The 12,113-nt window shown below is 40.9% G+C and overlaps 1 protein-coding gene across 4 annotated transcripts in view; it reads right to left on the bottom strand.

Moving 5' to 3' along the window:
* CDK17 (cyclin dependent kinase 17) overlaps positions 1 to 11,315 on the bottom strand; it is a 96,351-nt gene extending 85,036 nt beyond the window's left edge. Inside the window, exon 1 of one of the 4 annotated variants that reach the window (XM_074902705.1) lies at positions 10,825 to 11,315. The gene's annotated coding sequence lies outside the window, so the exon portion shown is untranslated. Of the gene's footprint in view, positions 1 to 10,462; positions 10,551 to 10,824 lie in introns of those variants that run through there. The other 3 variants (XM_074902706.1, XM_074902702.1, XM_074902704.1) reach the window with 3 other exon arrangements.
* Positions 11,316 to 12,113: the final 798 nt, after the last annotated feature.

The raw sequence follows: 12,113 nt of genomic DNA, 5'->3' as shown, positions 1-12,113 counted from the left end.
ACCTTTTTTTTTTTGTTGGGTAGTAACCCACAAAACTACTGCTAATCCTAAGGTTTGGTTCAAAACCACTGCAAAGCTACGTATCCAAGGAGATGAAAGGGACTTTATTAAAAATAAAAGTTCACCTTTATGCCGTAAAACACAGTGCAACTTCTCTGTATTTCAGACTGCTTAAATAAAAACACTTCGTAGACTTCATCATAAAGAGCCATGATAACTCAATCCAACTGGAACACCGTTACTACCTAGCAGAAAAAGCAAGGCTTGTGCACGCCATGGAAGGAGCTTTGTCGTAAGTTAAACAAGATGAAAGGAACATCTATTTTTGCACAAAACAGAACATGTTACTTTTCTGAAGCCTCTTATGATCATAGAGGGACAAACAGTTTTAAATCAGAACATTACACAAATAATGTGGCAACTACCACAAGTAACTGTGAAAGGATATTAACCTATGTAATTTTCTTTATCCCTTTGAAATCTCTGAATACAAGGGAAAAAAATTCTATTATGTCACTAGGATCCACTAACAGTTAAATATATTACCTTTCGGGTGTGGCTCTTCTCATAAAAGTGACTATACAGAAAAGGAATTTTCTCTGTCAACAATTTTGCTTCCTGTGCTTTATCTGAGGTTTGAAGTTTTTTTTCCTTCTTAAATGACAAAGACTTTTTTTTTGTTTTCATACTGTACCACTGGAAGTTCTGTATACCCAGTGTAGTTAAGAGAATATTCCCTGTAGAAGACAGTCAAGATGACTGCTTTCCAAGTCTGTGCGTCAGGCCTGTCTGCAAGCTGTGAGGTTATGTGTGTGTTAGTTCTATCTGATGTACAACTGGAAAAGGTACCAGTGCAATTACCTAGACTGAGATCCAAAGCATTAATGTAGGTTAATAGTGCAGGATAGATTCATTTGCATTGGCATAAAAAGACAGAGCAAGACACCAGTTAGCCATAGAAAAGGGAAAGCTATCCTACTGTGTTAGTACAAAGCTAGCTTACCAGATTTTATAGATACACCATCTTTGCTTTTCCTCCAGTTGTTTCTTAGAAATGTTTACCAGAATATATAGCATTAGGTTTTCAGACACTGTTGAGGTATTTTTGTTAACATGCCTCTGCAGTCAACACTGTTAAGGCTCTGCACCCTAAAGATTAGCATCTTAAAGAAGCCTCAAGTAAAGCAATCAAAAATTGACATAATCCATCGCTACATACTTCTTTACCCAGTGATACACTACTTTCCATTAAAATTAGCCCATGTCACTACACACAACTTGTTGCAGTTATATCCTAAAATAACATCAATAGGTTATCTAAACTTGCATAAAACATGGCAAATGTCAACCAACCCAAGAAAGTAATTCTCAATATACAAGTAAAACAGATCCCACATCCTAGCTTCCAAGTAAAAACAAAAAACAAACCCTGAATTAAGATACAGTTTCAGTTACCATGAGCAGATACGACAATACAATCATGCAAAGATGTACATTTAGAACTACCTTAAGGCAGTGTATTGTCCTTAAAAAGACAATCATGAATATCGACTGCAGGTGTAGTAAGTGCTCATTTCTTCACTAGGCTTATTTTATCATGGAGTGTATATATCCTAAGAGCCAGGCTCTCAATACAAAAAACCCCAGATAATTTTTATTTGTCCATGCAACCCTAGTTTCTGAAATTGCCACGAGACAAAATGAAAGCGATCATTCAGCAACCTATTTCAGTATTAAAATATACTATCAGTACTACTCACATGACTGGAATTCTAATTCATGCTAAGCACCTGCAAGCAGAAGTGAAGAATAAAGAAAAATCTGCATGTCTTCTTGGTTACATATTAAAGCTCCAATTGCCTAAGTTGCAAGGCGGATTCACACTATTCATCTTTAGGCACCCGAGACCTGAGAAGAAAGTTTCATACCAGTTCTGGGGTCAATTAACAGTTTCCCACCAGTAAGAAAATGCTTGGCTCCACCCCCAGTTACCATCTCTGCCTTCTTCACCATCATCCATGTAATTCCCACCATCTCTCTTCCCTCCAGTACTTTCCAGATAGTAGTGGAAACCTATTCAGTTTACTGATGCAGCAAAAATTATTCTGAAGCAAGTGCTTAATTCAGCTTAAACTGTAATGCTGTAATACAAAAACAATGACTATGATGGGCTCCCTCCAAGGTAAACGTGGACAGAGAGGCAGCTCTATATTAAGATCTTTGGATTATCCTCTGAACCTGTTTCTCTCTACTGAGGATGTAGAGATGAGCATTAAAAAAAAAAAATTAAAAAGCAAATCCAAATCAGGCAATCCAGCACAATTTTGTATTTTAGATGTGAATTAATTATTTGCTAAAAAAACCCAAACCACACAAATCACCCCGGTTTTATCTACCCACTCCTAAAAACAGATGATTAAAAAGAATATAGGCATTTTGTTAAAATGCAGCTACAGGTGCAAATCATCATTGGCTATCCATTCATTCCCAAAATAACTTTTACCAATGACAAAGAACTTATGACTTAAATCCTTCAACTAATGTCTACCTCTTTCACTACCGTAAATATTCACAAATATCAGGAAACCAAAACTCCTATTATGTAAGGCCACTGAAAAAAAAGTGCCCATTTTAAAGGAAGCAGGTTCAGAACACTTTGTTAATGACACTCCAACACTTCACATATATACACAAACTAAAATCAAACACATCCTAAAATGTAGTAAATGAGCTTTCTTACCAATGCATAGCAAATCCGTACCTTCAGAACTCATAATCTACTTCATATCGTTCCTAAAATACTAAAACTGCATAATTCAAGAAGAAAAGCATATACCTACCGAACTATACACCATTATGTTGTTTCTCTTGTGTTGTCCAGAAAAAAAAAGAGCATGCTTAATAGCAAAGGGCCTTCTTCTGCCTAAACAATTGTAAAGCTATTTTTTGGCTTACAGATCTAACATTTGCTTTTGAGAATTCTATTGAGATGTATCAGAAACAAGCCACAATAAAACATTTCGGTTAACTGCATTCCCTGATAAACAACCCAGAATTATAAGCAGCAGGTTTAAAAATACTGTGACTTCTGCAAATGGGTACACTGTAAGCTGTTTATCTTGCTTAATCCTGAAGGTAAATAGCATAAGCTTTAAAATATTATACTTCTTTGCCATAACCTACCAAATCATATTGACAAACAAAATTAAATACTATGGAGAAGCTTAAACTTGTGGACTTGACTCTGAAACTGCTTTATCAGAGTATTGTACAGGACATCATTCTAAAGAACACGCAGTGTAAATTTCAGTGATTTAAATCCAAACTGTAGGTTCAATAAAGCAAAAAAATCTCATCTTGTCTCCCCTGAGGTGATCACTTCTTCAGAAAAAACAAGAACCCTGCACAACTCCCCTACTGGACCGCCTTAAAATATGACCACTCTAGTTACTGGAATTTTTTTAATTGTTGCCTATTGCAAATTTTTTTTATCTCCTACCATAGCTCAATTCCAGCTTATGTAGTTCAGGTTTTAAATATTATTTTCAAGAAAAAAAATATTCTTTTCAGTTTCCCTGATTTCTTTCCTCCAACACTAACAACTTCCACACCAAAAATCCTATTTCCTTTCATAACTTCCATCTCAAAGATATACCCATATTTAAAATTAAGAATATATTTTATCAGATTTATCAGTAATTATTTCCCCGCTGTCTCTTCTTATTAAATACAAAACGAAGTTTTTGAGCTGCTATTTTAAAAAGACTTTAGTACAGCATATATATTTAGCAGTTGAAGACCTCCTTTCTTCTCTGTATGACAGGAAGTTTCCCCTCCCATCTGCTCAGGATATTTAAAAAAGTAATTACAAACTGTTGTTTTCCCATTGATTCTGCAAAAAGTGACTATCATTTATGTGTGAAAACAAAAGTAAAGTTGAACCCAAATGCCTATTATAACCTCCATCTGTTCCCTGACATCGTCAAATGGTCACAAGGTACAAAGGCAGGAGCGTAGGGATGAGAGCAGCAGCCAGCAAAGGGAAAAACCACCCCAGCTTAGGCAACAGTGCCAAAGCTATGCCAGTTTAAACTGTTCGTGGAGCAACAAAGTTATTCATAGCCCAAGCTCAGTCTCCCAGAATCATACACGAAGGCTCAAGTTTTGTATTTAGTTTTCAGAGCAAAGATAAATAAGGTGAATTATGTAATAGTTTCTCATTTTACAAGCAGACACTTAAACAATTTATGTTATGATATTTATGACAGAGCTTTAAGACCAAATAGTACTTATGAAGGAAACAAGTCCCCTGCGTATGTAAATACTCTACTGCTGTTTATGACAGCCAGATCTTGACGAAGAGAGAAAGAACAGAGGAAGCTGCGCTTGCAGTAACTTAAGGACAGACTAAAGAAATGGCTTTTAATTTTCCCCAGTTAAATGTATACATGATCACAACTTTTTTGGCCTACACAGAATGTTTATGAATTCTGCATTTAGAAATTCATCTTTGCTTCAAGATATACAGAAAACTTTTGGAAATATAATAAAATATAATCTATTATTTTATTACTGATTCTCCCCCTCTATTATTGAATAATTATAATTTTTAAAATAAAAGCTTTCTCCAAAACCCACATACTGAATGCAGATCAACACTTAATATCTGGTCTGTATTATACATGAAAAAATATTTCAAATATTTACAAAATAAATTCCTAAACTAAAAGCTAATATTGATAGCTGCTTATATCTGATATGTTCTAATTACAAAATATCATGAATTAATTTATTTTAAAAGTTAAGATACTGTATTCAACCTTTTAAAGCCTGATATAAAATGCCACATCAAGTAAACAGTCAGGGAACTCCCATTTTTTCAAGCATCCACCTTGCACTAATGACCTGTTCTGCAGTATCTCGTTTTCCCAACCTTCTGGGAGCTACAAAAAGGATCAGCAGTTTTCACTGACTTTCACTTCATTAGCAACAATGCACACAGCAGGCACTGAGCAGGTTTCCCAGTGCTCCTTCATGAACGTACTTTGACGATGAGGAGCCCTCATCATACACAGTTACATAACAGCAACTATTTATAGTTAACCACTCGATTCACATTATCTGAATCAGTCATGTCAGGTTTTAAACCATTTCATACATAGACACCTGATCTATTGTTTTAGTTCCTTAATCAAAATGCCACATAACAGTCAAGTAAAAGGTTTCAGAGAAGCCTGTCTGCAGCATCAACAATATTACACCACAGTCTTTTAATCTCATCAAGAGAACCAAAAGTTAATTTTATAAGACATCTTCTAGAAATACATGCTGAACAACAGCTATTTCCTTTACTTAAACTCCTGCTCTGTCAATACCCATTACTATGCATATTGCTAACTTGTAAAACCACTGAAAGAAACCTTAAGTTGTGCTAAAATTACATACCTTCTCAGTGTTCTGAGACATACTGAAAAACATGATCTGCATTAACACTCAAGAAAGCGCTGTATGAACTTTTACAATTCTTACCATACAACTTCAATGCCAGCTGTTTAACATCATGAGATTCTTTTCGAAGGCGTCTCAGAGGACCATATATGAGTGTCATCTGGTTGACTTCTGAACATAGCAGTATTTAATAAACATCAACCACTTCTGAAGATCATGCTATCATTTCTTTAGCATTTCTAACAGGGTAATGGCTTTGTTAGAACCCATTTTCCTCCTAAAACACACTTTGCTTTATTGCCATAGTCCATGACAGCATGGGTTGTCCTCATCACTGTCTTCTGTTTATCAGTCATATTCACTTAAATCAACTTCAACTTCTTTACCTTGTGAACTGGTTTCTTTACTCATATAGGCCACTATAACTTTTTAACCCAAACAGTCTTCCCTCAATTACAGGGCAGTGGGTTTGCTGATGAGTAATACACTTTGATAACTCGGTAATCTATATTTCCCAAAGATCTTTATTTTAGTGAACACCAGTAAGCACCCATTGCTGTAAACCTCATTAAATGTTACCTTTAATGACTACTTTATAGAAGCATCTTGCACATACCTGAACAAAATGCAAACAAATCAAGATACTTCCGTATCAGTAAGGTAAGAGTAGGAATTCAGAAATAATTGGAGACATTTCTGAAAGAAGACTATGCAGGTTATGTCAGCTTGCTATGATATAAGCATATCAGTACAGCTACATGCCTGCAAAATGCCCTAATCCACTGAGCACAGAAAAAGTCATGATCCTGACAACTTCAACACAAACTGAAAGCATCCTTAGTGAAGCTGACAAAGCGCAGATGTTAAAAATGAAGATACCGTCATGCAACTCTACCAAGCCTCGTAAACAGCAGCAGTCAAGAGAAAGGAGTACAATTACAGGGTATAGATTATAATTAAATGAAATAGGATTAGAGGGCACAGAGTAACATTCACTTATGCAAGATATCTAGCAAGTCCAACCTAAAATACAAAGACAGGCAAGAACTGCAGCTAGGAGTGTAAATGAAAGACATGTCGTTTCTTTGTTCTAGTATAACAACACAGCCTTGTTCATCGTAATATATGCACAATTAGTTGTTCCAGGGAAGAAAAAAAATGGAAAAAAAGGTCATAAAGAAAATTTAGGAGAATACTGTTCTTTGGTCTACCATATTTTCAAGGTATTACAGAAATAAGCAAGCAGAAAATTGACCTGAAATTCAAGACAAGTCTTTGAGTATTTACGTTATATAGTTGGTATTTTCCTTCTTCTTAAAATCATTATGCCTAATTCTGCCCCACCACATGAAAAATTAAAATGTGATTTGATAGTCATTTCTTCTTATGCTGCATTTTTTCACAGTGCTACTCACACATTCCTTTTTTCCTCTAACATCGTGCTTACACATAGCACTCTTGATAACATAATGTTCCCTATGTAAGAAACTTCTAATAATTTAAAAACGGGCACTAGACGACAAAAGGCCAAATATGCCAGTAAAGCACAAAGTTACAATGACTTCCTGTATCAGTGTGTCTATAGTATTTTATAATACAGTCAGATATAGGGTATAATGATCTCCAAGGAAGCAGCAAAAGCCTTATTATCCAAGGACTGATGTATCAAAAACTGGTCTGATGCAAATTACCTGATCTATGCATCCATTAAGGTTACTGCTTTCCATATAATCAGATCACAGAAGAACTGCTTTTTTTTTTTTTATGCCCTTGTCCTTCAAGAGCTAGCACACTAGCTCAAGTTACAGTTTTGTTTATTCCTTATAACTATCAACATCAGTGGTTAAACACTCGAGGTTTAAACTGCTGTTTGTAGATGTTCTAATTAGCTAGTTCTACTGAACTCTCAAGTTGACGTTGCTAAAACTAGTTCAGGAAACCAACAACTCTGGAAGAATTGCCCATCCATCAAGTTAGTTAAGAGTGCGCATGTATGGATTTGTATTCAATACAGAATTCTAAACAGTCATATGTCTAAAAAAACATTAACTCTCACTTCAGAGAAAAGGTGTCAAAAGTGTATCATGACTCTTCACAAAATACACAGGAAAAAGAAAACAACCCACACCATTAGTGGACATTTCTGGAAAGCTAGCATTTCTGCAGGAAGCAGCATCCGCTCTTCCGCACTTCACAGGAAAAACGTTACTAGGCCCTGAAAGGTATACACATCAGGATATAAAACATTTAGTAGGTTTATTAAAAAGCCCCCTAGCCTTAGACTTTTTAAAGGTTTTTAAAAAGTAAATAAGAATTACTGTCTAGTGATCAAAATATTGAAAGATAAAATGCTTTTACCTCTAACATCCAAGTAAGATAGTCTCTACATCAACATGTGAACAGGCACAAAAAATGTTTCCAGGTCTTACACTCAAAAGGAAAAAGTCATTGCTTTAATTATGTGCATTGCAAAAAAGACAGTGATCACTAGCCATACACTTGTTTAGTTTGTTCTATAGATGTGAAGCATAACTGCTGAATAAACATTTGGCATTTTAAAAGCATTTGTACATGCTAAAGTTGTGGAGTAGTGCTTTATATGAAATCCTAAAGTGCCATCCATTACAGTTGTGTCCAGCTGCCTCAGTAGACACATATCCAAAGCTTGCTGTAAAAAATAAAGCAAGCATTAAAACGCATGCAGCTAAGAACTTAAGATATCTGTAACCTAAGAACTGCAAGCAACATTTCGTGAATTTACCCTAGAAAAACTTTATTATTATTATTGAGCTTGATTTTTAGACATGATCTTGTCCATTTTCATATCACACCAGATTATACATTCAGTAAGGACACAACTAGGGCATACATCTTTTTAAAGTACAGCTGATTAGCTTTCTTGGCCAACAAATAAAACCTGATCAGTACGTGAAATATCAACAACTTCCATTAAATGTGAAAAGAGGGTAAAAAAGCAAATTCCCAGAAAGGTTTTAATGCAGACTGCTCAGCGACCAGTCTCCAGCGAAGCCTTTCCCGATTGCACTTTTTTGGTGCAATTACTCAAATATACTGTACTGAACCAAAACTGATTAAGACTAGAGAAACACTTTTTTTCCTTCTAGCAGCAGGTAGTCACTTAAGAAATTAGAAGACTTTGTATGTTAGTAAGCCATTCAAACAATTCTGCATCGTTTTACTGGAAGAGCGCCACATTGTAACAATAGCACAAGCATACAGAACACCTTAACATCCATGTCATAAGCTATATCAAATTTTCACACTGCAGTATTAGGCAGAAATTGAAGCCAGAGCTTTTCAGGGGAGAAAAACAGCCCTGCTCTGGTTTTCATTTATTCTCAATCTAATTATATTTGGAATTAAAAATCAAGCATTTTGCTACACATCAGTGGCATTTTACATATTAAAAAGATCAATTACGCACTACATCCTCAGCCAAGCTCAAAATAAATGACTCGCCACTTTCAAACTATAATTTGTTTCAGACAACACAGGCTCCAATTTGCAAACTCTTCGGTGTGGATGTAGGCAGACCCCACCTACTGATTTGTGTAGAGCTCAATCCTGGGTAAACACAGGGCTACACCACACAATATGCAAATCCGAGGTAGGAACTTCACTGCCTTATCCTTCCTGAAGATTTTTGTAAGCCAGACTCATTATTGTCAAAGCAGTATTTAACTAATGTCACCAAAAAAGATGCTTTCATCTTTCAAATTTAAGTGGCCCTTTGAATGCCAAATTAAGATTATAATAGTTTCTCTATGTTCAAGAAGTAAATTCAGGTTGTTCTTTCAAGTATAGGAAATTTTTAAGGAAATTTTTCACTATGGTTTTCAAACATACTATTTAATGTTTTCATATCTGTTACTTTTTTGTTAATTATTCAAAACAAGCCTCTCTCACATCACTTACTGAGTGCGGATATAAAAAACAAGAGCTGCATATGAGGATATAGAATTCGTACAACAAAGCAATATGTCAATTTATATAACATCGTACATACATAAAATACCAGATCACCTACTTCACTTTTACCTAATTCTAATAAGAAAACAAACCTGAATTTGGTACTAAATCTAATCTCATAAATGTTTTCTTCTGCCCCACATCTTCCAAGTATTTAACCTTTGGTCAGCTAGTTTCCAGCTCAATTAATACAATTAAAAAAGGAAGGAGGAAGAGGAGTAGACGAATGTCAAACCAGGCTTCCTTTCCTCATATCTATGCCATGATAGCTACAAGAAAATTGCTGCTGATCTTCTGTTAAATTACGAAAAGAAGAAAACACATGTAAATTAGTCACCTTTTTTTTTTTTTTAAAAAAAAAAAAAAAGGAAACAGATGCTTTTAAAATTATTTAGTTTGGACTATGATATACCTCAGCCCCATTTCCCTCACAATACCCATAATACTGTTAACCACCATTACCAAAGTGCCAATGACAGCAATGAGTTTAAAACAACTCCAGCCAGCTACCGAAATTGTTGCAGGATACAAAGGGGATCAAGGTCAGCATTCTTCTAACGCAGCTGCTAATCCACTCCTATGAACACGGTATTGGAACTGGTGGGTGTAGTAAATTTCCATGAAATATAAAATATAACTAATGCCACCTCATTTGTCTCGTCCTTGCGAGAGAAGAACCATTTTGCTCCCACTGGACTCAAGCCATTACATATGTGAAAGGAAGGGGAGGAAGGAGTTCACAGAAGTTCAGGGTCAGCGAATGCTCATGTATCGTGTCATCTGCGAACTCGAAGCTCAGAGCACAAAAACTCTTATGCCACGCACAGAAACCTACGTATTTTGGGTGCGCGGGGGGGGGGCGGGGGGGGGGGGGAGACCTGCAATAGGGAGCGAATGTGTCATACGTGCGGAGGCTGCGAGGAGAAGAGCTGTCAGGAGAAAGCAGCCTTGTTTGAAAGGGAGGAGGCGGTGGGGAAAGGACGGTTACGAGCACGGGATCGCCAAAAAACCCCGCTCCGCTCACCGGCTGCAAGCCCCGGCTCAACCCTCGGGCCCGGCTTCTCTCGGCTTCCCCCGCAGACGGGGCTCAGCTCCCCGGAGCTGCCGCGGCCGCCGTTCCCAGCCGCCACCGGGCAGCGGAAATCCCCCACAGCCCTCCCCGGCCCTGCCCCCCACCCCGCCGAGGGCTCCCCGGGCACCCCTCGGCCTCTCGCGGGGCGCCCTCCCGCCCCAGCTCCCATCACCTTCCCCCCTCCTCCGGGAACACGTTTTCAGCTCACCGCCCCCCGCGACGTCCCACGCACAAGCAGGCCAAGGGCCCCCTGCAGCCCCCGCGGGCCGGACCCGCACCCCGGGGCCAGGAGACAATGAGCAGCCACAACTCACCAGCAGCTCCGAAGCTCCGTGGGTCCGGGGGCGGCTCCTCTCCCCGTCTCGTTCCCCTCCTCCGCCGCCCAGGAGCGGTATCCGGCCGCCGGGAGCCGAGCCTCCCCCTCCCCTCGCTGCCCCAAGAGCCGCCGCCTCCGCCGGGCCGCCGGCCGCGCTCCCTCCCCGAGGAAAGTCACTTTATTCCCCGCTCCAACATGGCTGCTCCCCCCCGCCGCAGCCTTCGCCTCGCCGCGGCTCGCCGCCGCCGCCGGAGAGCGGCCGCAGGCCGTGCTCGGGAGCCGCCCGGCCGGCCGCTGACGGTGCCGAGAGCGGCTCAGCTGGCCTCGCGTTGACCGGGCCGGGCCGCGGGGGTGCGCGGGGAAGGGCCGAGCCGGGCCGGGCCGGGCTGCGCGTCTCCGCTGCGAGCTGACGCCTCCGCCCGCTCGCAGCGCGGCGGCTCGCCCTGAGACAGCCCCGCCGGCAGCCGGAGCGCAGGAGGGGCCGCGGGGGAGGCCCGGGCGCCGGCGACACCTAGCGGCCGCGGCGGCCACGACGCCGTCTGAGCCGGTGGCTGCGCGGGGAGCGGCCCGGCCCGGCGCGGAGGAGCTGAGGGCGGAGCGCGGGGCCGGCGCCGCGGGGAATGCCCCGGGCGGCGGCGGGGGAGGCGCTGGGGCCTCCCGCCGCAGCCCTTCCCTGGGCCGCCCCCCTCGATGGGGGGAGCCTGCCCGGCCAGGCCGGGCTGAACCGAGCGGAGCCGAGCGGGGCGCTGCTGCTCCCGCCTCGGCGGCCCTGCGCAGCCTCCTCCTCCCGGCGGAGGAAGCGGATTTCCCCGGCAGAGGCTCCCCCAGGCCCGGGAGGCCGCCCCGAGGCCCTGCCCGCCGCTGGCCGCCCGAGAGTTTTGGGGAGAGCAGTGTGGGAAGGGGCGGTAGCTCGCTTCATGTTTTCTGGCTCGCGGCAGTGTTTCCTCTTGGGTTTGCGGGGTGATGTAGCTCATCTCTGAGGTAGCGGGCATCCCCCCCTGCTCTCCCCTCCTCGCCGACAAGTCAGTAACTGAAGTTAAGGAAAGCCTTGTGGCTTTTTAGATCGATTTCTAACTCATATAACTAACTCTTCCCATATGTGGTATTTTCTCTTCTTTGTCTCCTGCATTCACGGTCCCCGTACCATCCCTCTTGTCTTCCTTGCCATTGCGCTGCCAGCACCAGCTGTGCTGCTTCCTGTGCTTAGAACCTTTTTTCCCTTCAAAGTGATCCAGTTTGCGTTCCCTTGCTTCTCAGCCCTTTCCACCCCTATATGTCTTAGTCTTT

The sequence above is a fragment of the Athene noctua genome, chromosome 3, assembly GCF_965140245.1.
Source record: "Athene noctua chromosome 3, bAthNoc1.hap1.1, whole genome shotgun sequence".
Classification (NCBI taxonomy): domain Eukaryota; kingdom Metazoa; phylum Chordata; class Aves; order Strigiformes; family Strigidae; genus Athene; species Athene noctua.
This window is presented reverse-complemented; position numbering and strand designations above follow the sequence as displayed.